Source organism: Anomaloglossus baeobatrachus, chromosome 1 (genome assembly GCF_048569485.1).
Source record: "Anomaloglossus baeobatrachus isolate aAnoBae1 chromosome 1, aAnoBae1.hap1, whole genome shotgun sequence".
Taxonomy (NCBI): domain Eukaryota; kingdom Metazoa; phylum Chordata; class Amphibia; order Anura; family Aromobatidae; genus Anomaloglossus; species Anomaloglossus baeobatrachus.
The window spans coordinates 300,026,186-300,046,852 of record NC_134353.1 but is presented as its reverse complement, the minus strand read 5'-3'; the positions used below and the strand labels follow the sequence as shown (position 1 = coordinate 300,046,852).

At 47.1% G+C, this 20,667-nt stretch overlaps 1 protein-coding gene across 4 annotated transcripts in view; it reads left to right on the top strand.

The window, feature by feature from the left end:
• Positions 1–20,667, top strand: part of BMPR1B (bone morphogenetic protein receptor type 1B) — a 642,076-nt gene that overhangs the window by 171,440 nt on the left and 449,969 nt on the right. For 3 of the 4 annotated variants that reach the window (XM_075351009.1, XM_075350978.1, XM_075350994.1), the window contains one exon: positions 20,237–20,303. The exons of the other annotated variant lie outside the window; for it this stretch is intronic. The gene's annotated coding sequence lies outside the window, so the exon portion shown is untranslated. The remainder of the gene's footprint in view (positions 1–20,236; positions 20,304–20,667) is intronic. 4 annotated transcript variants of the gene reach the window in all.

Sequence of the window (20,667 nt, the reverse complement as noted above, 5' to 3'; positions counted from 1 at the left end):
GGACTTTGCTATAGTCCCACTAGTGCAAAGACATTTGCAGCATCTCTACCTGCATTGCACACTCCAACTCATTATATCTAAGTTATTATACTAGCAAACACTCAGTGTACCTAGTGGCATCCTAAACGTGTCTATTGGACTTTGCTATAGTCCCACTAGTGCAAAGACATTTGCAGCACCTCTGCCTGCATTGCACACTCCAACTCATTATAACTAAGCCATTATACTAGCAAACACTCAGTGTACCTAGTGGCATCCTAAACGTGGCTATTGGACTTTTGTCTAGTCCCACTAGTGCAAAGACATTTGCAGCACCTCTGCCTGCATTGCACACTCCAACTCATTATAACTAAGCCATTATACTAGCAAACACTCAGTGTACCTAGTGGCATCCTAAACGTGGCTATTGGACTTTTGTCTAGTCACACTAGTGCAAAGACATTTGCAGCACCTCTACCTGCATTGCACACTCCAACTCATTATAACTAAGCCATTATACTAGCAAACACTCAGTGTACCTAGTGGCATCCTAAACGTGGCTATTGGACTTTGCTATAGTCCCACTAGTGCAAAGACATTTGCAGCACCTCTACCTGCATTGCACACTCCAACTCATTATAACTAAGCCATTATACTAGCAAACACTCAGTGTACCTAGTGGCATCCTAAACGTGGCTATTGGACTTTGCTATAGTCCCACTAATGCAAAGACATTTGCAGCACCTCTACCTGCATTTCACACTCCAACTCATTATAACTAAGCCATTATACTAGCAAACACTCAGTGTACCTAGTGGCATCCTAAACGTGGCTATTGGACTTTGCTATAGTCCCACTAGTGCAAAGACATTTGCAGCACCTCTGCCTGCATTGCACACTCCAACTCATTATAACTAAGCCATTATACTAGCAAACACTCAGTGTACCTAGTGGCATCCTAAACGTGGCTATTGGACTTTTGTCTAGTCCCACTAGTGCAAAGATATTTGCAGCACCTCTACCTGCATTGCACACTCCAACTCATTATAACTAAGCCATTATACTAGCAAACACTCAGTGTACCTAGTGGCATCCTAAACGTGGCTATTGGACTTTGCTATAGTCCCACTAGTGCAAAGACATTTGCAGCACCTCTACCTGCATTGCACACTCCAACTCATTATAACTAAGCCATTATACTAGCAAACACTCAGTGTACCTAGTGGCATCCTAAACGTGGCTATTGGACTTTGCTATAGTCCCACTAGTGCAAAGACATTTGCAGCACCTCTACCTGCATTGCACACTCCAACTCATTATAACTAAGCCATTATACTAGCAAACACTCAGTGTACCTAGTGGCATCCTAAACGTGGCTATTGGACTTTTGTCTAGTCACACTAGTGCAAAGACATTTGCAGCACCTCTACCTGCATTGCACACTCCAACTCATTATAACTAAGCCATTATCCTAGCAAACACTCAGTGTACCTAGTGGCATCCTAAACGTGGCTATTGGACTTTTGTCTAGTCCCACTAGTGCAAAGACATTTGCAGCACCTCTGCCTGCATTGCACACTCCAACTCATTATAACTAAGCCATTATACTAGCAAACACTCAGCGTACCTAGTGGCATCCTAAACGTGGCTATTGGACTTTGCTATAGTCCCACTAGTGCAAAGACATTTGCAGCACATCTGCCTGCATTGCACACTCCAACTCATTATAACTAAGCCATTATACTAGCAAACACTCAGTGTACCTAGTGGCATCCTAAACGTGGCTATTGGACTTTTGTCTAGTCCCACTAGTGCAAAGACATTTGCAGCACCTCTACCTGCATTGCACACTCCAACTCATTATAACTAAGCCATTATACTAGCAAACACTCAGTGTACCTAGTGGCATCCTAAACGTGGCTATTGGACTTTGCTATAGTCCCACTATTGCAAAGACATTTGCAGCACCTCTACCTGCATTGCACACTCCAACTCATTATAACTAAGCCATTACACTAGCAAACACTCAGTGTACCTAGTGGCATCCTAAACGTGGCTATTGGACTTTTGTCTAGTCACACTAGTGCAAAGACATTTGCAGCACCTCTGCCTGCATTGCACACTCCAACTCATTATAACTAAGCCATTATACTAGCAAACACTCAGTGTACCTAGTGGCATCCTAAACGTGGCTATTGGACTTTGCTATAGTCCCACTAGTGCAAAGACATTTGCAGCACCTCTACCTGCATTGCACACTCCAACTCATTATAACTAAGCCATTATACTAGCAAACACTCAGTGTACCTAGTGGCATCCTAAACGTGGCTATTGGACTTTTGTCTAGTCCCACTAGTGCAAAGACATTTGCAGCACCTCTGCCTGCATTGCACACTCCAACTCATTATAACTAAGCCATTATACTAGCAAACACTCAGTGTACCTAGTGGCATCCTAAATGTGGCTATTGGACTTTGCTATAGTCCCACTAGTGTAAAGACATTTGCAGCACCTCTGCCTGCATTGCACACTCCAACTCATTATAACTAAGCCATTATACTAGCAAACACTCAGTGTACCTAGTGGCATCTGTGAGGTAGCGTGGTCGGCTGCGCAGCAGAAGACACGGGATCCAGGCACCAAGGGTCACAGCACACGGTTTAACATCCAAACAAAAGTCCACAACAGTACACATGTGCCTCTCCGGCAGAGAACTCAGGGAGTTGTGTTCACTCCCTCACACCCGGCACACCCGCCCTTGTTTCTGTTTCCTTTTAACCCTTCCTTCAGCCTGTAGGGAAACAGCATTAACCCTGGAGTGGAGTTACTTTCTATCATGGAGTGAGCACAACCGGGGCGAGACATACCGGCCGTCATAGATAACCCCGGTCACAGTCTCACATACCCCCCCCTCAGTTCAAGCGTGCGGGGTTGAACTCCCACCATCAAACATGGGCCGCGGGACAAGGCATCGGCGTTGCCCTGCAACCTACCGGCCCGGTGTTCAACCGTAAACCGGAAGTTCTGCAGAGAAAGGAACCACCGGGTAACCCGGGCATTCCGTTCCTTGGCGGACCTCATCCAGACCAGTGGAGAGTGATCCTTCACCAAGCGAAACTGTCGTCCCAGCAGGTAATAGCGTAGGGACTCCAAGGCCCACTTGATCGCCAGGCACTCCTTCTCCACTACGCTATAATTCCGCTCGGGAGGGGTGAGCTTCCTACTTAAGAAGGTGACGGGGTGTTCCTCCCCCTGAACCACCTGAGACAGCACTGCCCCCAGGCCGACCTCCGAGGCGTCAGTCTGTACTATGAACTCCTTCCGGAAATCAGGGTTTACAAGAACGGGCTGTCCGCACAGGACCCCCTTCAGGGCCCGGAAGGAGTCCTCGGCCTGCGGAGTCCAGCGCACCATGACGGACGTCTTGCCTTTGAGAAGGTCCGTCAAGGGGGCTGATAGTCCCGCAAAATCTTTTACAAACCTCCTGTAGCACCCCACAATACCCAGGAAGGCCCTAACCTGCTTCGTGGTCAGGGGTCTAGGCCACTTCTGGATCGCCTCAACCTTGTTAATTTGGGGCTTAATCACTCCTTGGCCTATCACGTAGCCCAAGTAGCGGGCTTCCGTGAGTCCCAACGCACATTTCTTGGGATTGGCTGTCAATCCGGATGTTCGAAGCGCGTCTACCACCGCTTGTACCTGTTCCAAGTGGGTCTGCCACTCGGAGCTGTAAATAATGATGTCATCAAGGTACGCTGATGCATACGCCTGGTGGGGTTCCAGCACCAAGTCCATCAACCTCTGGAACGTGGCCGGAGCGCCATGTAACCAAAAAGGCAAGACAACATAGTGGAAGAGACCCTCCGGCGTAACAAAAGCGGTTTTCTCCTTGGCGGACTCCGTCAGTGGCACCTGCCAGTACCCCTTGGTCAGGTCGAGCGTGGTAAAATATCGCTCCTGTCCCAGCCTATCAATTAGCTCATCCACCCGGGGCATGGGGTAGAGATCGAACTTGGATATTTCGTTCAATCTCCTAAAGTCATTGCAGAACCTTAAGGAGCCATCGGGTTTTGGTATTAGGACAATGGGACTAGCCCATTCACTCCGGGATTTTTCGATGACCCCCAGGCGTAGCATTGTCTTCACTTCCTCTGATATGGCTTGTCTTCGAGCCTCCGGCACGCGGTATGACTTCAGGCGTACCTTCAGGTGGGGCTCGGTGACAATATCATGTCGTATCAGACTGGTCCTACCAGGCAGCTCGGAGAAGACATCGGGGTTCTGCTGAACCAGCCGTCTGGCCTCTCGCCTCTGTGTCTTGGTGAGGGCTTCTCCAATCCTTACTTCCGGTTCGTCCTCTCCGGAGGTCGCTGGAGCCGGATGTGAACGACCCGAAGAGGAGGGAGACGGGGATAAATCAACCATCAGGCTTTCCCGTTCCTGCCAAGGTTTTAATAGGTTGACATGGTATATTTGTTCAGGTTTCCGCCTACCGGGCTGCAATACTTTATAGTTGACCACCCCGACTCTTTCCTTTATCTCGTAGGGGCCTTGCCACTGAGCCAGGAATTTACTCTCCGCCGTGGGGATTAAAACCAACACCCTATCCCCGGGTTTAAAGGTCCGCATGGTGGCTTGTCTATTGTAGCGGCCGCTTTGCGCGGCCTGAGCCTCCTGTAAATGCTCCTTCACAATTGGCATGACCGCGCTTATGCGGTTCTGCATTCCTAAAATGTGTTCAATCACACTTTTATGGGGGGTGGGCTCTTGCTCCCATGTTTCCTTTGCCAGGTCCAACAATCCCCGGGGATGTCGCCCGTATAACAATTCAAAAGGCGAAAACCCCGTGGATGCCTGTGGCACCTCTCGTATGGCAAACATCAAATAGGGAAGCATCATATCCCAGTCTTTCCCGTCTTTGGAGATCACCCTTTTGAGCATGGTTTTCAGGGTTTTATTGAATCGTTCTACTAACCCATCCGTCTGAGGATGATACACAGACGTACGCAACTGCTTGATCTGGAGTAGCCGGCATAGCTCTTTGGTCACTTTAGACATGAATGGGGTCCCCTGATCCGTAAGGATCTCCTTGGGCAACCCCACCTGGCAGAACACAGCAAACAACTCCCGAGCTATAAGCTTCGCCGCAGTATGTCTGAGAGGTATCGCCTCTGGATACCGGGTGGCATAGTCAACGATCACTAGGATGTGTTGGTGCCCTCGAGCAGACTTTACGAGGGGCCCCACCAGATCCATCCCTATCCGTTCAAAAGGGACTTCTATAATGGGTAACGGTACCAACGGACTGCGAAAGTGGGTCAGGGGAGCGGTAAGCTGACACTCCGGGCAGGTTTCGCAGAACCGTTTTACCTCCCCAAAGACCCCGGGCCAATAGAACCTTTGCAATATTCGCTCCTGCGTTTTCTTGACCCCTAGGTGGCCCTTCATCAGGTGTTTATGAGCCAAGTCGAGGACCCGCCGGCGATACGGCTGGGGCACCACCAACTCCTCTACCCCCACGCCCCGTATTTCATCTACCCGGTAGAGCAAATCCTGCTTAAGAGCGAAATGGGGGTACCTTACCTGGGCACCGGGCAGCTGTGCCACCCCGTCAACTACTGTCACCCGACTCCGGCAATGTATTAATGTAGGGTCCTGGAGTTGGGCTGTCCCAAACGTATCCGGGGACGCCTCCAACTCCGGGATGGGCTCGACCGTATCAGCCTCTCCTGCCAATACCTCTAGGGGCGACCTATCGGGTTCACATTCTGTCCCTATCATGGGGACCCCTACGGCAGGCGTCCCGGATTCAGGATTGTAGGGCTCAGGTCCCGGACTGACCAATATCTGAGGGGACTTAGGAGGTCCCTTCCATAAAGTCCAAAAATAGGGCAGATCCCTTCCTAGGATCACGTCATAGGGAAGAGTGTTAATAAGTCCCACCTCATGTTGCACCTGACCGCAAGGTGCTGTGATGGTGACAATCCCCGTGGCATAGTCTCGGCGGTCCCCATGTATGCAAACCACCCCCACGGTACGTCCTGTGGCCTTTACTTTAGCCCTCAAGGTTGATCGCACAAGGGTCACTAAGCTTCCGGAATCCAACAAGCCTGTAACCGGACATCCATTCACCTGTATTTGGCACAAGTGGGGCTCAGTCTCTGGGGAGACCAGGTCAGCGGTACACACCACCTGAGCATACATTGAACCCCGCCGGGTAACCCCACAATCCATGGGCTCCGTGTTGAGTGGACACTGGGCTTCCATATGTCCCACCCGCTGGCACCGCCAACATCTAATAGGGAAGGAAACCCCCTTGACTAGTTGTCGTTTAGGGTACAGAACCTTCCGGACCTCAGGCACGGCGGGCATGGCCTCAGATGGGACGGTAGCGGACTCCTGCACCGGTGTCAGCGGTGGGTCCTTGGCCCTAGGCTTGGAGGGGCCGGACCAACGGGCGGTATGCAAAGTCTCAGTGTCCCGTATCAAGTCCTGCGTAGCCACATGCCGCTCTACCAGGGACACTAATTGGTCCAGGGTACTCGGGTCGCCCTGTCCTACCCACCGTTGAATGGTGACGGGTAAAGTGCGCACAAAACGATCAACTACTACCCTTTCCACCATTTGCGCCGGGCTCAGAGTGTCAGGCTGCAACCACTTTTTTACGAGATGCAACAAGTCATAGGCCTGGGAGCGTACGGGTTTGGCTTCCTCATAGAACCACTGATTTACCCGCTGAGCCCGTACATAGGTATTCACCCCCAACCGAGCCAGTATTTCGGCTTTCAAAGTCGCATATTCTATGGTGTCCTCGGTACAGAGGTCCAGGTACGCTTTTTGGGGCTCCCCCCGTCAGATAGGGCGACAATACCTCAGCCCACTGGGGGGTCGGCAGCTTTTCCCGTTCGGCCACCCGCTCAAACACCGCCAGGAACGCTTCCACATCATCCCCCGGGGTCATCTTTTGCAACGCTTGTCTCACCGCTTTCAGGACGCTGCCATCGTCACCCGGTCCCGGAGTTGTTGCTGCCGGTCCGGCACGGATCGACTTGGCCAGTAGAACCATCTGTTCTTGGTGCCTTTGTTCCTGCAATTTCAAAGATTGCTGCTGATGATCCAACGACCGGAGCAGGTGTGCATTGATCTGTTGCTGCTGCTCTAGTATTTCCTCCATGGCGTCGCCGGGTTTGGGCTGTAGTATAGCCGCTTGAATCCAGGACATGTGCTACCGGGTCACCAGAAATGGAAGCTACACCTCACCGGGCTGGCATGCCCGCCGATTCTCCACCATATGTGAGGTAGCGTGGTCGGCTGCGCAGCAGAAGACACGGGATCCAGGCACCAAGGGTCACAGCACATGGTTTAATATCCAAACAAAAGTCCACAACAGTACACATGTGCCTCTCCGGCAGAGAACTCAGGGAGTTGTGTTCACTCCCTCACACCCGGCACACCCGCCCTTGTTCCTGTTTCCTTTTAACCCTTCCTTCAGCCTGTAGGGAAACAGCATTAACCCTGGAGTGGAGTTACTTTCTATCATGGAGTGAGCACAACCGGGGCGAGACATACCGGCCGTCATAGATAACCCCGGTCACAGTCTCACACATCCTAAACGTGGCTATTGGACTTTGCTATAGTCCCACTAGTGCAAAGACATTTGCAGCACCTCTACCTGCATTGCACACTCCAACTCATTATAACTAAGCCATTATACTAGCAAACACTCAGTGTACCTAGTGGCATCCTAAACGTGGCTATTGGACTTTTGTCTAGTCACACTAGTGCAAAGACATTTGCAGCACCTCTACCTGCATTGCACACTCCAACTCATTATAACTAAGCCATTATACTAGCAATTTTTGCTGCCAGTTTAAGGGCCGTAGTTGCATTGTCAGGGATATTTATTCTTTATTATTCTGCTGTTAATAAAGCTAGACCACCACTGCAATCTACACCACCTCTCAATTTTTACTACCACATTTTCAGTGCACAATCTTGTCGCAATCAACATGAGTGGCAAAATGACAGATGCTGGTGGAAAGGGGAAGAGGCGTGGTGGAAAAGGCAAAAAAGGTTTTGTCCGTGGGGAAGGTGGCAAAGCTCCATTATCATCTGCTGAAGATAGACCATCTACCAGCAAAAGTAAGATGTCTACTACTTACCGTGGACAATCCGATGTGCTCCCTTTTTTACGGACACGAACAACAGGAACAAAGGTAGATGATGGGCAAAAAAGGAAAATGCTTGAATGGATCTCAAGTGGTCCAACAAGTGTCCTCTCAGCCACTTCAAGTACCGCATCCAAAAAACACCAGTCCTCTGAGTTGTCATCCCAATCAAACTTGCTTTCTCCCAGCTCTGAAGTCTCCATCAGCCCTGCACAGTATGGTGGAACTGAGATGGCTGAGTCTGCAGAGCTGTTCAGTCACACTATAGCCTGGGAATCAGAGGTCTGCTCCCAAGCTACAGTGAGTACAGAACAGGAAATGGTCTGCAGTGATGCCCAGAACCTTTGTGACTCTGATTCAGGCCGTGAGGACCAAGTTTCTGAGCATAATGTTGACCCTTTGTCACAAACTGTAACACCTGTGGTTATAGACAATGAGGAACATACTGATGAAGATGAGACGCAGATACCCGATTGGGATGACAACTTAAATATTCGGTCAGGGCAAGAAGAGGCTCGGTCTGAGGGGGAGGGGAGTGCAAACACAACAATTGATGATGAAGTTCTAGATCCCACCTACTGTCAACCCACAGTCAGGCACTCGAGGAGGTCAACAGAGGTGGTGGAGGAGGATGCAACTGATGACGAAGTTACCTTGCGCCTTCCTGGACACAGTCGGAGTACTGGTAGCACGTCTACAACTGCATCCTCAGCCACCACTCTGCCTCTGAGCATTATTCGGGGTGGATCAACAGGTCGCATGGCCTCTAAGCCTTGCCTAGCCTGGTCCTTTTTTGACATAGAAAAAGATCGCCCAAATTATGTGATCTGTAAAATTTGTCATGGTTCTCTTAGTAGAGGTCAAAACCTCAGCAGTTTGACAACTTCTTCCATGAATCGTCACATGAATAAATATCATATGGCCCGGTGGGAAGCTCACCGTGCTGCAATGCGGCCTAGCGGAGCGAACCATCCACCGCCTGCCCCTTCCAGTGCATCCGTGCGCTCGTCATCTTCTAGGACTGTGGGGACAGCTGTCACACCTGTTATTCCACCCACAACTTCCACCACTGTAACTGCAACAGGCAGTTTGCTTGGTAGGTCGTCAGTTGGTTTGGAAGGGGAAACAAGTGAGTGTGTACAGCTCTCTCAGACATCGATAGCACCAACGTTGTATGAAGGCAACATCATGTCTCCGCCTGCACTTTCCTCAGAAACCTGCATTTTTCCAGGGACACCCTACTCAACACCGTCTACACACAGCAGCCAGATCTCTGTCCCTCAGATGTGGTCAAATAAAAGGCCACTTCCTGCGACCCATGACAAAGCTAAGAGGTTGACTCTATCCCTCTGTAAGCTGTTGGCTACCGAAATGCTGCCTTTCCGCCTAGTGGACACACAGGATTTTAGAGACCTTATGTCTGTCGCTGTGCCCCAGTACCAGATGCCTAGTCGCCACTACTTCTCTAAGAAAGGTGTGCCCGCGCTACACCAGCATGTCGCACACAACATCACCGCTTCCTTGAGAAACTCTGTGTGTGAACGGGTGCATTTCACCACCGATACTTGGACCAGTAAGCATGGACAGGGACGTTACATGTCACTGACTGGGCACTGGGTAACTATGGTGATAGATGGTGAAGGGTCTGCTGCACAAGTCTTGCCGTCCCCACGACTTGTGTGTCAATCCTCTGTCTGTCCAAGTTCCGCCACTGCTTCTGCATCCTCCACCTCGTCTGGGTCCTCCACCTCCGCCCCAAGCCTGCCTGGTCAGGCCACCAGCGTTCTCACTGCGCAGAAGGAATCACGCACCCCTCATTACTATGCTGGCAGCAGAGCGCAACGGCATCAGGCGGTCTTTAGCTTGACATGTCTTGGGAATAAGAGTCACACAGCTGAGGAGTTGTGGTCAGCTCTGCGGTCCGAGTTTAATAAATGGTTGTCTCCACTCAACCTGCAGCCTGGTAAGGCCGTGTGCGACAATGCTGCAAACCTGGGTGCGGCCCTTCGCCTGGGCAAGGTGACACACGTACCTTGTATGGCTCACGTGTTGAACCTTGTCGTCCAGCAATTTTTAACACACTATCCCGGCCTAGATGGCCTTCTGAACAGGGCACGAAAACTGTCTGCTCACTTCCGCCGTTCAAGCGCCGCAGCTGAGCGACTTGCATCGCTCCAGAAGTCTTTCGGCCTGCCGGTTCATCGCCTGAAATGCGATGTGGCGACACGCTGGAATTCAACTCTCCACATGTTACAGCGACTGTGGCAGCACCGCCGAGCCTTGGTGCAATACGTCATGACGTATAGCCTGGGCCAACGAGATGCAGATGTGGGGCAGATCACCCTGATGGAGTGGTCTCAGATCAAGGACCTATGCACCCTTCTGCACAGTTTCGACATGGCGACGAATATGTTTAGCGCTGACAATGCCATTATCAGCATGACAATTCCAGTCATTTACATGCTGGAGCACACGCTAAACACTATTCGGAGTCAGGGGGTGGGACAACAGGAAGGGGATGAACTACAGGAGGATTCATATGCGCAAGACACAACAACATCACCAAGGTCCAGACGTTCATCATCACCAAGGCGCCAGGCATGGGACCACGGGGGACAGGGATCAACAAGGGCGCATGGTAGCAGGCGAGATGTTGAGGAAGGTGCAGGAGAACATGAAGAAATGGAGGACGAACTGTCCATGGACATGGAAGACTCAGCAGATGAGGGAGACCTTGGTCAAATTTCAGTTGAAAGAGGTTGGGGGGAGATGTCAGAGGAAGAAAGAACGGTTAGCACCTCTATGCCACAAACACAGCGTGGACTTGGTCCGCATGGCTGCGCAAGACACATGAGTGCCTTCTTGTTGCACTACCTCCAACATGACCCTCGTATTGTCAAAATTAGAAGTGATGATGACTACTGGCTTGCCACACTATTAGATCCCCGGTACAAGTCCAAATTTTGTGACATAATTCCAGCCATAGAAGGGACGCACGTATGCAGGAGTATCAGCAGAAGCTGTTACTCGATCTTAGATCGGCTTTTCCACCAAACAACCGTGCAGGTGCAGGGAGTGAATCTCCCAGTTGTAACTTGACAAACATGGGACGGTCTCGTCATCTTCAACAGTCTACCCGTACCAGTAGGACCGTATCTGGTGCTGGTAACAGCAATTTTATGGAATCTTTTCATAATTTTTTTAGACCCTCCTTTGCAAGGACAACCAGAGACAACAAGTCTGACACATAGTCAACGGCTGGAGAGGATGATACAGGAGTATCTCCAAATGAACATCGATGCCATGACTTTGCAAATGGAGCCTTGCTCCTTTTGGGCTTCAAATCTAGAAAAATGGCCAGCGCTATCCAGTTACGCCTTGGAGATTTTGTCGTGTCCAGCTGCCAGCGTTGTCTCTGAACGTGTCTTCAGTGCTGCTGGGTGTGTGCTGACAGATAAGCGCACGCGTCTGTCCAGTGACAATGTGGACAGACTGACGTTCATCAAAATGAAGTCATGGATCCAGAAGGAATTTACTACCCCTGTGTCATCCTGGGGAGAGTAAATGCTTGTGGATTTGGAATGTGCTTGATGCAAATCTAGCTGTGAAGTGTACAACTAGGGCACAAGTGCTGCCACTGAATGGGTGGGTGTGTGTGGGGCCCAATTTTTGGAAAAATGGGAGACTCCGCTTGGAGTATCCCTTGCTTGCTGTGTTTTTTAAAAATGATCCAAGATGAACAGAGCTGGGATCAGGAAAGACTTTGCTACCTACCCTGGTGTCATCCTGGGGACGGATAAGAATGGCGTATTTTTGAATGTGCTTGATGCAAATCTAGCTGTGAAGTGTACAACTGGGGCACAACTGCTGCCACTGAAGGGGTGGGTGTGTGTGGGGCCCAATTTTTGGAAAAAAGGGAGACTCCGCTTGGAGTAACCCTTGCTTGCTGTGTTTTTTAAAAATGATCCAAGATGAACAGAGCTGGGGTCAGGAAAGACTTTGCTACCTACCCTGGTGTCATCCTGGGGACGGTTAATTAGGCCGTATTTTTTAATGTGCTTGATGCAAATCAAAACATCATGTTTGCAACTAGGGCACAAGTGCTGCCACTGATGGGGTGTCTGTGTGGCCCAATTTTTGGAAAAAAGGGAGACTCCGCTTGGAGTAACCCTTGCTTGCTGTGTTTTTAAAAGAAGCCATGATGAACAGAGCTGGGATCAGGAAAGACTTTGCTACCTACCCTGGTGTCATCCTGGGGACGGTTAATTAGGCCGTATTTTTGAATGTGCTTGATGCAAATCAAAACATCATGTTTGCAACTAGGGCACAAGTGCTGCCACTGATGGGGTGTCTGTGTGGCCCAATTTTTGGAAAAAAGGGAGACTCCGCTTGGAGTAACCCTTGCTTGCTGTGTTTTTAAAAGAAGCCAAGATGAACATAGCTGGGATCAGGAAAGACTTTGCTACCTACCCCGGAGTCATCCTGGGGACGGTTAAGTATGGCGTATTTTTGAATGTGCTTGATGCAAATCTAGCTGTGAAGTGTACAACTGGGGCACAACTGCTGCCACTGAAGGGGTGGGTGTGTGTGGGGCCCAATTTTTGGAAAAAAGGGAGACTCCGCTTGGAGTAACCCTTGCTTACATTGTTTTTAAAAGAAGCCAAGATGAACAGAGCTGGGATCAGGAAAGACTTTGCTACCTACCCCGGTGTCATCCTGGGGACGGTTAAGAATAGCGTATTTTTGAATGTGCTTGATGCAAATCTAGCTGTGAAGTGTACAACTGGGGCACAACTGCTGCCACTGAAGGGGTGGGTGTGTCTGGGGCCCAATTTTTGGAAAAAAGGGAGACTCCGCTTGGAGTAACCCTTGCTTGCTGTGTTTTTTAAAAATGATCCAAGATGAACAGAGCTGGGGTCAGGAAAGACTTTGCTACCTACCCTGGTGTCATCCTGGGGACGGTTAATTAGGCCGTATTTTTGAATGTGCTTGATGCAAATCAAAACATCATGTTTGCAACTAGGGCACAAGTGCTGCCACTGATGGGGTGTCTGTGTGGCCCAATTTTTGGAAAAAAGGGAGACTCCGCTTGGAGTAACCCTTGCTTGCTGTGTTTTTAAAAGAAGCCAAGATGAACATAGCTGGGATCAGGAAAGACTTTGCTACCTACCCCGGAGTCATCCTGGGGACGGTTAAGTATGGCGTATTTTTGAATGTGCTTGATGCAAATCTAGCTGTGAAGTGTACAACTGGGGCACAACTGCTGCCACTGAAGGGGTGGGTGTGTGTGGGGCCCAATTTTTGGAAAAAAGGGAGACTCCGCTTGGAGTATCCCTTGCTTACATTGTTTTTAAAAGAAGCCAAGATGAACAGAGCTGGGATCAGGAAAGACTTTGCTACCTACCCCGGTGTCATCCTGGGGACGGTTAAGAATAGCGTATTTTTGAATGTGCTTGATGCAAATCTAGCTGTGAAGTGTACAACTGGGGCACAACTGCTGCCACTGAAGGGGTGGGTGTGTGTGGGGCCCAATTTTTGGAAAAAAGGGAGACTCCGCTTGGAGTAACCCTTGCTTGCTGAGTTTTTTAAAAATGATCCAAGATGAACAGAGCTGGGGTCAGGAAAGACTTTACTACCTACCCCGGTGTCATTCTGGGGACGGATAAGAATGGCGTATTTTTGAATGTGCTTGATGCAAATCTAGCTGTGAAGTGTACAACTGGGGCACAACTGCTGCCACTGAAGGGGTGGGTGTGTGTGGGGCCCAATTTTTGGAAAAAAGGGAGACTCCGCTTGGAGTAACCCTTGCTTGCTGTGTTTTTTAAAAATGATCCAAGATGAACAGAGCTGGGGTCAGGAAAGACTTTGCTACCTACCCCGGTGTCATCCTGGGGATGGATAAGAATGGCGTATTTTTGAATGTGCTTTATGCAAATCAAAACATCATGTTTGCAACTAGGGCACAAGTGCTGCCACTGATGGGGTGTCTGTGTGGCCCAATTTTTGGAAAAAAGGGAGACTCCGCTTGGAGTAACCCTTGCTTGCTGTGTTTTTAAAAGAAGCCAAGATGAACAGAGCTGGGATCAAGAAAGACTTTGCTACCTACCCTGGTGTCATCCTGGGGACGGTTAATTAGGCCGTATTTTTGAATGTGCTTGATGCAAATCTAGCTGTGAAGTGCACAACTAGGGCACCAGTGCTGCCACTGAATGGGTGGGTGTGTGTGTGTGGGGCACAATTTTTTGGAAAAAAAGGGAGACTCCGCTTGGAGTAACCCTTGCTTGCTGTGTTTTTGAAAAGGAGCCAAGATGAACAAGTCATGGTTCAGCAAAGACTTTGCTACCTACCCCGGAGTCATCCTGGGGACGGTTAAGTATGGCGTATTTTTGAATGTGCTTGATGCAAATCTAGCTGTGAAGTGTACAACTAGGGCACAAGTGCTGCCACTGAAGAGGTGGGTGTGTGTGGGGCACAATTTTTGGAAAAAAAGGGAGACTACGCTTGGAGTATCCCTTGCTTGCTGTGTTTTTTAAAAATGATCCAAGATGAACAGAGCTGGGATCAGGAAAGACTTTGCTACCTACCCTGGTGTCATCCTGGGGACGGATAAGAATGGCGTATTTTTGAATGTGCTTGATGCAAATCTAGCTGTGAGTCACCTTGCGGTGTTTTACATGATTTTAGAAGGGCGTGCCATGCCTATATCTGTGTGTCCTCCTCTTTTTCCTTGTCCAGCTGTTTTGTTTTCGCATGAGTATATGTCCTTGTCACTTTCCCATGTGTTTGTGTTGTGTTGTGAGTTGTTTGTCACCTTTTGGACACCTTTGAGGGTGTTTTCTAGGTGTTTTTATGTGTTTGTGATTGCCTGCCATTGTTTCCTATGCAGTTCGAGTTCGGTTCGTCGAACGTTCGACGAGCCGAACTCGAACGGGACCTCCGTTCGGCGAACCGACCTCGAGCCGAACCGGGATTGGTTCGCTCATCTCTAGTAATAACACAATCTCTTTTCTAACACACCTTCATTAAAAAGTCCCTACTGTTCCCTCTGTACCTACTTCTGTTTTGATGACCTTTCTTTTGTGAAATCCCCAGTGCATGCTGGGATACTCAAATTAGTTGTCATCAGGGGACTGTTTTATATACTGTATAGTGCAGATGTTTTTCAGGTAAATAAGTATTTTTCTGAGAACTCCTTTAAAAGGAATCTGTCATTAGTCTTTTTCTATGTAATCTGAGAACAGCATGATGTAGGGCCTCAGACCCTGATTCCAGCGATGTATCATTTTTCTAGGCTGTGTGTTTCTGTAAAATCAATATTTTATCAGCAGGTGATTATCACTGGAGGTATAGAGGCCTCGTGTCTCAATGTGAACTGCTGTGTAAAATCACAACCTACCACTAATTAGCAGCTTTCTGTCAATGTACAGTGAACACAGAAAGCTGCCAATCAATGATTTGGGCAGGGTTATGCAGGGTTCAGCCTTATGAGGACTACTAGATCTCTGCAGCATAAAAAAACTGTAAATAGATAAAGTGACAGCATGCAGACCCACAAAATACCCATCATTGGTATCAGTGTCTCGGCCCCTACATTATGCTGCTCTCAGATTACATAGCAAAAACATGCTGATAGATTCCCTATAAAGGGAAGATTTATAAATGTAATGAGTTGTCTGAAATTTTCTAAATAAAAACCTCCCTAAGGCTATGTGCGCACACTGGTGACCACAAAGATGCACTTTTTTGGCCCCAAAAAACAGACCCACTGCAAAAACACTACATCTGAAGCTCGCAGCGAGCGTCATAGAACATGACTACTGTTGTGATCTCAATGCAGCGAGTGAACTGAACTGAGCCGCGCGATCAGCGGTGATGTCATCAGGTGATTTGCGGGCACAGGTGGAGGGCTCCAGCTGTAGCCACGGCTAACCTGAGTGACATCACCGCTGATCACGTGGCTTATTTCAGTTCCGTCGCTACATGGAGCTCACAGGAGGCAGTCATGTTCTGTGGTACTCGCTGTGAACTTCAGATGTAGCAGTGGTGGAAGCATTGTGGAACCTCTTGTGGATTATATTGGACCTACAGGGGTGCTTTTTGGGTTAATAAAGGGGTGAAAGAGGCTGCTTTTTTGTCTTTTATTTCAAATAAAGGATTTTATCGGTGTTTGCGTTTATTTACTTACACTTAGAGCTTAGTGATGGGATGTCTCATAGACGCCTGTCATTACTAATCTAGGTCTTAGTGTCAGCTGTGGCTGCCATTAACTCCCTCATTACTCTGATTGCCACAGCACCAGGGCAATCAAGAAGAGCTGGGTAAAGTGCTGAGACTGTTGCATGTAATGGATGCAGCTATTCCGGGCAGCTGCTCGCTGCTATTTTTAGGCTGGGGTCAATAAATAACCATGGGTATCCCCTACCTGAGGATACCAGCCATCAGCTGTTGGCTTTATCTGTGCTGGTATCATAATATGGGGGATCCTACCCCAACTTTTTATTTATTTATTTATTTATTTATTTTACTGTACGATATTGACCCACCCACCAGCGTCTGTGATTGGAAGCCTCAGACACACTGTCACTCAGCATGGGGGCTCATCTTACTGCAACCAATCACAGACACCAATGGGCGAGCCTAATTAGTGGCCAGGGAAGAAAAATGAGAGGCCGCGGGAGCAGTGTGACAGCTGTCCTAGTAAATAGGTAAGTATGAAGCACTTGCTCCTACCCCTTTGTGGTGGATTCTGGTCCCCATAAACTTTATATGGGGACCAGCATCTGGCTAGATACCAGGGATCAATTCCCCACCGACCTCGAGTCAGTGGGGAATTGATCTGCCAGTCCTCCGAAACGCAGGGACAAAATGCAAAAAGAATTGACATGCTGCTTCTTTCTGGTCTCCACAAAGATGCATCCAAAAAAAACTGTTAACAACCTCATGTCCTAATGATTACCTACTAGCACTCCAAAAGACATAGTTTATACACATTTATTGGACATCCCTAGATGACCAAATTAAAGGAGTAACGCCATTTTTCAATAAAACCAATCTTTATTTAAACATATATTTTAAAAATATTTTAGCAAAAAGGTACCGTATAGAAGAGAGACACGGACAGGAAAATAATTAAATCCCTATATTAGTAACTGGGATATTTACACCCAGACAGGTAAATGTATATGTAATTACAGCCAAAAAAATCATATGTTAAATGGACTGAAAGTGGACCCAGTGGTCATAACTATATTATTGTTGCCAATGTGACGCATTCATTACTGCAGAGTTCTCACATATATAGTTTTTGTACAAGTATCATATATCATATGGACCAAGTGTAGACTCTGCGGTTCCACCTGCGTTTTTCATCTGCAGTGCACAAATTTTTCCATGCAGGGTTCCCCCATAAATAATCTGTACTCATAAGAATAAATAAATAAAAGAGTATGCAGGTTCCCCAGACAAGAATTAATTCCACTAAATGCAGTGTAAATTACCAAAAAACGCACATGGTGGTATCAGCAGAGCCCACATACGTCCACAGATGCATGAGATCTATGACGCTTTGAAAATGCAGTATACAATAGCAAACCATCTGTGATAATGACCGCACAGTCCACATAAGTCCATACTCAAATAGAGATTGCTATAATTAGGCTGACAATAAACATAATAGTATCATAATGTTACATCACCTGACTGGGAAGTATCCTGCCGTGACCCTCGCACTCCGACACGTGTTTCACAAACAGCTTTCTCAAGGAGCGTGAGAACTATATATGTGAGAACTCTGCAGTAATGAATGCGTCACATTGGCAACAATAATATAGTTATGACCACTGGGTCCACTTTCAGTCCATTTAACATATGATTTTTTTGGCTGTAATTACATATACATTTACCTGTCTGGGTGTAAATATCCCAGTTACTAATATAGGGATTTAATTATTTTCCTGTCCGTGGCTCTCTTCTATACGGTACCTTTTTGCTAAAATATTTTTAAAATATATGTTTAAATAAAGATTGGTTTTATTGAAAAATGGCGTTACTCCTTTAATTTGGTCATCTAGGGATGTCCAATAAATGTGTATATCCAAAAAAAACTGCAATGTGCACACAGCAAAAATGAAATGATCGAATACCTCAAATATTTGGCTACACCCATATTCAAAGAATAGGTCGCCGCTATTCGACTATTTGCGAATATTCGATGCGCAATGTAAGTCTATGGGAAACCCGAATAGTTACAGAATAGCAACTATTCGAGTTTCCCATAGACTTAAATTGCGCATCGAATATTCACATAGCGGCGACCTATTCTTTGAATATTCGCGAAGCCGAATATTGCCGAATATTTGTGATATTCGATCATGCCTAATAATAACTTGTATCTTACATATCAGGAAGGGTGCTAAACACTCACAAATAGCATGGCCTGATGGGATGATGTTCAGACATGCACTAAAGACCTTTCCTGCCATATAAGCTCAAAATTTGTTTTCTTTCAATATGACAGAATAATATTTAGGATGTGATCGGAGTCCTCTGTAATAGGAGCCATTCAGTAAAAAAAGTAGCAGTTTGTACCAGAGGTTGCAATCTGGTTTATTTCTCCCATTTCTACGAAAGGTCTCTTATTTTTAATGAAGAATACATCTGCATTAATAAATTCAGGATGTTGTGTGAATTTCATGCTACTGAAATTAAAGCAACATTTTATCTTTTTAGCCAATATAATAGAAAATCACATTTCCAGCAATTATAATTTATCTGAGAGGAGCCTATAAGGGGAATTGCTTCTTTCATAAGTTGGAGGATTTTGTCTTGTAGGGTGAAATTGGTCCTGGTATATTAAATTGCTCCTGGCGTCTCTCCCTGGTGCTGTCAGCTCATCATGGCAGAACACAAGCCAAATAATTCACTCAAATGATGTATATTAGGCATTGTCGTGAATATGTTAACCTCTGGTCTTAAGCACTTATCTCTTTCTAGACAACTCCTTTCATACAAAAGACAAACTATACCATGTAGGACATCTTATTTTTCTGAAAAGTGCCCAGTCCAGCTTTGCGGTCCTCCTGTAATGGTGATATGGCTTGTATCTGCCATCGAGAAAGCTGCTGCTTGATGGGCAATAGGTTCCCATTATATCATCCATATAGCTATATAGGACATATGAACAAGCATTGCCCTGATCAGACAACCCTTTTATGAATCTATTGCTTGAATTAACATTAAAGGTGTTATCCCATGAACAAAGTAAGTTTTGCTCAATAGATCTTATAATAATAATAAGTTCAATAATCGTATGTGTTAAAAAAATGTTCCTGTGCAGATATAATCTTATAAATGTGTCCCTGCTATGTACTGTGTAATAGCCATGTCTGACCACGCAGGGACATGATTTTATCATACCACATATCCTGGCTAGGGGACAAAATAAAAGAGCATATACAGACAAAACAATATGGGACCACAACTGATTTTTCTGTGAGGTAAAACAAGCAGGGAAATGTGTTACCTCCCATAAAAAAATTTGTTTGTGAGACAACTCGTTTAAATGTTGAAGCAGCTTTGCAAATGGTCTAGATTAAGGCGCACGTTGCGTATTTGCATGCAGTTACACTGCGATCTGCACCGCAACGTAACTGCATGCGTCCAGCGTCCCCAGCATAATCTATGAAGATTATGCAGGAGACATGCGCACGTGGCGTATTAGAGCGCAGCGCTTTGGCTGCTGCCCGAAGCGCGTGTTCTAAATAGTGACATGTCACTTCTTTCCTGCGCTCTGCATGCAGTCCCCGCTCTGTCTATGGGAGGGGCTGCACTCAGAGCGCATGAAATCGGCTTTTTTTTTTTCATTTCTGCAGCGATTTGAAGTGCACGTGTGCTGTTCAAATCGCTGCAGAAATTTCTGCAGGGACAGAAAGCAACGTGCGCACATAGCATAACTATGTTGCACAATTTTGTGTATACAGGTTCTATACAGACATACAGACATATAGCTAGTGAAATAAGTAATGATCACATCAACAATTTTCTAAGTAAATATTTTTCTAAAAGTACTAATCACATGAATTTCTCACCAGATGTTGGTAACAGCCCATCCAATCCACACAGGCAAAGAAATCAAACCATAGATGTCTATAAATAAAGGTATGTGTAATAATGAGAAATGATGAAATCTATCAGTAATTAGAAAAAAATCCTGCCACTTAGTAAAAAATATCAGCTGGTTCAACTGATGGCCTATAAAAAGGTGTCTCATTCGTTACAGAAGAACTTCTAAACTACTGAAGGTTTCAGTGCGGACATAATCCAGAAGTGGAGAAAACATTATTACACCATTTACCCAGCTAAAGCCTGCTTTACACGTTGCAATTTCGAATACGATATCGTATGCGATTTGCAACGCTCCCATTGTATGTGTGGCACGTTCAATTTGTTGAACGTGCCGCACAAACGATTAACCCCCATCACACGTACTTACCTTCCATACGATCTCGCTGTGGGCGGCGAA